Below are 5,205 nucleotides of genomic sequence, written 5' to 3'. Positions count from 1 at the left end.
CTGGAATGAAAGCTGTTCTTAAAGAACTAAATATTTGAAGATTCAGAAGACCTTTTGGATTGATATATTGTACTTGTTACAAATCATATATAAAAATTCCACTGACTGTTGCTCTAAAAGTACGGTATTTGACTGTTTGCCCTCTATAGGTCAATATTCTTTTACTATTCATTAATAAAGGAAGTGCTTCTCCAAATATTGCCTTTATATTTCTGCTAAAAATGGCACACTAGCAACAATATATTCCTAAGAGAACTTCAATGCAGATTTTTTTGTTTTTGTATACATATATATATATATAAAAGATAATATTAAAGGAACAATCATTTATTTTAAAAAAAAGTCCTGTGAAGTCTTGACTCAGATATGTTTGTAATGCAAATTTTGTGAACTTGATGCACCATGATTAAGTTGTATGTTTATGCACATCTGTATAAGTCTCTGTGTTAACATATATAAAGACAATGCTCTTAAAGTGAATCAGTTTTAGCCAACTTTAGGGAAAAAGTTGGGCTTTTAAAATATGTATGGTAAATTATTTTGTTTGGAAAATAAGGGACCAAGCAGACTAAATAGTATTTTTTTCTTTGTGAAAAGGTGGAACATATTTTCTTGTTAGTACATATACATAGTTTCATGTATTGAATATAAAATGCACTTTAAAGAGTTACTGCCTTTGTTGTTTGGCGTATCTGATGCTTTGCAACTATTGTACATTTCAGATATGATTTGTTTCATATGCTATATTAAAATTTCTTAAGTTATAGTGTCTTTGCTCCTTTTTCCAACTATATTATCTTTATTTGAAATCAGAATAGTTTGAATACAATTTGTCAGTATGTGTCTTGTAATTCTCAGAAGGGGAATATTAATATTCCATCTGAGGAAGACAAGATCACAGGATGTATAACTTCATCCTGTTTTGGTAATGAGAACAATTTATTGCATACTTGAGTGGAACTGTTCAGTCTAAAACCAGTCTTATATAACTTGTTTAAAGAAAAAACTGTTGTGTGCAAATAAAACTGGAGCTTTTTATTTTAGACTTGAAGAAACCCTCAAAAGAAATAAATAAAATGGATACTGAAAGAAATCTATCTCCAGAAATTTTGATGTCCATTGTTAGAAAAACTGATGAATAGTTGATTGAAGCTATATAAAGCAATGTAGTTTTGAAGACTGGCAATCTAAAAATACTCTAGCAAATACTGTATTCTCTGGCTTTACTTTAAACATCAAATGAAACTTGGCCTATGACACATTTCCTGTTTAACTATTTCTCCTTTTATTCAAACAGTGAAGTGTGTTTTCCAATGGGTTGAAACTTTCAAGTTCATCCTGTAGATTTACTGTCAGCTTTCTATTTTTAGCTATTTTGAAAGAAGAGCCATTGATACACTTTAAAGTATCATTTAAGCATTTTGATGTTTGAAGGAAACTATTTTGAATGATCATAACTTGTCCGATCTCTGGTTTAAAGACATCTATATGTAGAATTATATTGGGAATACAGTGAATTTATAAGTGACAAATCTGTCAATTGGGGAAATGTCATTTTCAACTATTATTTTACAGAAACAGACTCTTAAAACACATTTTTCTAATTCTAGGTGTTCTATTTCTGTTCTTAGCAGTATTTAATCATAACTCACCTTGAAAATGTTCAGTACATTTTGCATTTGCAACAACATTTCTTGCTAGGTGCGTTTCTGTAAACTTCAGTAGTAAGATCCCCAGTTTATTATTTTTAAAGTAATAATTTAAAGTGGTACCACATGAAGACAAAACCAAGAATCTGCATTACTTTGTCTTGTAGCAAAGCATTTAATAAAGTACAGTATCAGAAACAGGATTCTATTAGAAAAGTGTATTTTGAATGCAATATATGTGATAATTTGTTACATTTTTCTTAACAATGTTTTTTTTTAAAGGTAAAAAGGTGTAAAGAGCATCTAAAAGATGTTAAGGTTATTTAAAAAGGATTGGTGAGATTAGAACTAGGGAAGTGCAGGATACTTTTATTTCCCATTGCTGGGATAGAGATAATAACAAATGTGTCTAGCAATCGGTTTTATATGCTAAAATGGCAAAAATATCAAGTCTGCATTATACCTTTAAATACTATGTTACTGCATTGCTTGCACTGCTTTTAAAAACTGATCGCTCCATTCTGTACATGCCATGGCCAGGAGGGTGATGCACAAGGTTGTTGTTTTCTGGTTGCTTTTATCATATGATGTTACCAAATGCTGTAACCGGTAGTATGTCCCATAGTATGCTAGCAGTCAGTCCTCAATTCCCAGCAGGGGAAAATCGACATAAATAATACACTGGTATGAAAAACATGGCATTGAATCTGAATTATAACACAGTTTAAAAAACCCTTAAAAATTCACTAGCCTTAGGACTGATCATCTGTCAATTGTCCTTAGGTCTATTTAATTACAGGTAATCCTCAATTTATAACTATTCAGCGCTGAATTATACTATAAAGTGACTTGTGATCATTTTTCACACTTAACCGTTGCAGCATCCCCATGGTCATGTGATCAAAATTCGGCAACTTGACAACTGGCATGTGTTTAAGACAATTGCATTCTGGGATCACCATTTGTAACCGGATTATGTATGTAGGCTGTCACTTGAACAACAGATTTATAAATCACTGACACCCATGTTTTTATCCTGTTTCAAAGTTTAAGCGAGTGCATGTCCATTCAGAAGAAGTAATATTCCCTGTTGAGTAAATACGCTTTGGGCTGCATTCTTAATTTCTCTGCTGTACTCTTTCCCATCTCATATAAATGCAAATTCTTTTAATGACTGTTTAAAATGTACTGAGGAATACGAGACTAGTATGTCTGCAGAGTACATTAAGATTCTCTTTTAGAGCTTTTATTATCCAGATGGTGCTAAAAGGATGTTTTCTGAGTTAGAAGCTGCACAAAAAATTAACCAAATACTTCTATCTAAAACATCCATTTATGAAGGAGGCTGGCAATTGTAACTCTGTATGAATTTCAGCACCGGTCTTGCCTCCTTATTCAACTTTTCTGCCAGGATATTGCAACAGAAGACATGGGGCTGTTCCACTAGTCTCAGCCAATGAAAGTCAGTCTTCATGGCTTATATACCCCCTCATATTTGGGGGGATTCTCCCCCATAATACATAGCTTTGTCAGTGTCAACTTCCAGCGGGACAGTGAAGATTTATTTATTCAAAATTTATTTTGCATTTGCTAGTTGTAGTCCAAATTGCTTCTAAACCATTTTATCGCTGCAACTTATCAGGGCAATTTATGGGGAAAAAGAAAACAAGTAAACATACAGGTGGTCCTCATTGAATGGCCACTCACTCAGTGACCATTTCAACTTGTAACAATGTTGAGCTTATAACCAGTCCTCGAAGTTCTGCCCAATGCATGCGCCAATAATCTTGATTGTGGCAGTATCCCGTGTGACATTATCACAATTTGCAATCTCCTGTCGGCTTCCCACAAACAAAATCAGTGGGGAAGCCAGCAGGATCTCAGACATTGTAGTCATGAGAAGGTGACCATGGTCTTCACTTAATGACAGTAACTGAGAACTACCATAACTGCTGTCACTAAGCAGTGCAGTCACCTGACGTCATGCTTTACAACTGCACTGCTTAGCACCAGAAAATCTATTTCCAATTATTGAAATGAAGGGACGCTACTTGTACTGTTAATGTAGAAATTAAGCAGAATCAGCCCATCTTCTGACTGGAATGCTCACTGCATGTTACTGTTCATAAATTTGGACTCTCAAAACAAAAATAAATTGATTATTACAAGACAAACAGAAGTCTCCTCATGTCACATTCAGAATGAGAACTTAAATGCAGGATATACTTTTCTCAAGAATTATTCAATGTGCAAGCAACATTTACTATGGAGGGGATGCAATATTCTGTGAATATAGCCATTCTAATTTTTGAACTGTGATTTATGCCTCGCTGCACTGTATGGAGCCCATCTAATTATGGCTTAATCCACAAACCATGGTTGATCAAACTAAACCAGCATTGTGGATTGTGACTTATGGCTTAGCATGTTGCTTTAACCCAATAGTGCCTTAGTTAAAATAAAATGTGTAAACTCATATCTCTTTATATAGAAAGGGAGCATGGATCTTCAGTGTAAATTCAGGCTAAACCAAAAGTTTACAAAAACTAGACATTTATGAAACGTGGGGTTGCTAAACGATACTGCATTCCCGCAATCCTAGCATATCACTCGTCCTATATATATAAATGTCTGATCCTAAGCACACCTCTAAAGCTCAAGGACCTTGCTTCACCTCCTTTTTTACCCTTAGAAATGGTTATTCACATATCATTAAGCTACTCACATCAAGAACTGTTCTTTATACATGCAGAGAAATAACACTTAACCAAGAACGATGGAGGATGTGAAGGACAACCATTGCTACTGTACCTGACCGTAGCAATACGGTGACAATACAGTTTTTTTCTCCCTGCTAAAATATTTATTTTGAAGGCTGATGCAGGGTTAAACACACAGCCATGACTCGATGGCACACGGACTGGGAGGGGGGCGTGGGGAGAACAGAGCGGAATGCGCAAACAGCAAGAAAATGAGTATATTACAGCATTCCAACAATACTTTCTGGGACACGAAACAGAAGAGGTGCCACAAAAGAGAATTGCAAAAGTGAGATTTCTTCGCAAGAAATGCAAAATTGAGCTAAACTGAGTTAATTCATTTGGGTTGCCCCTAGTAATGCCCTTTATCATATATATTTTTTTCCCCAGAACAGTATCTTTTAAAAGCCATTTCACGATGAAACAAACTGGCTCTTTTTTCCAAAGCATATAATCTGAATAAATTATTCAGCTGGATAAATTAACGGGGACAATGATGTAAGCAGCTGTTTTACCCTGTTAGCTATAAAGTGGGCAGCTCGTTTACTTTAAAGTGGGGGGGGGCAATCAAAGTTGAGAAGAAACAAATATGCAATTATAGGGTGTGGTGGTGGTTGGTTTTTTTGTTTTTTTTTAAACCTGGATAAAATTCAGTACAATGGAGACAGAATACTTTCTAATCACCTCTTTTTCCTGGGATGATGTGGGGAGAAACAAAGTTGTAGGTCGTAGAACTAGATGTGGGTGGAGAAGCTAGACTAGAATTCCATACAGTCTTCAGGAGGTTTCCTTTTTCT

Source organism: Pituophis catenifer, unplaced genomic scaffold, assembly GCF_029215685.1.
Source record: "Pituophis catenifer annectens isolate HBS135680 unplaced genomic scaffold, rPitCat1.0.hap2 SCAF_14, whole genome shotgun sequence".
NCBI classification, from domain to species: Eukaryota; Metazoa; Chordata; class Lepidosauria; order Squamata; family Colubridae; genus Pituophis; species Pituophis catenifer.
Note: the sequence above shows the minus strand (reverse complement) of the source record.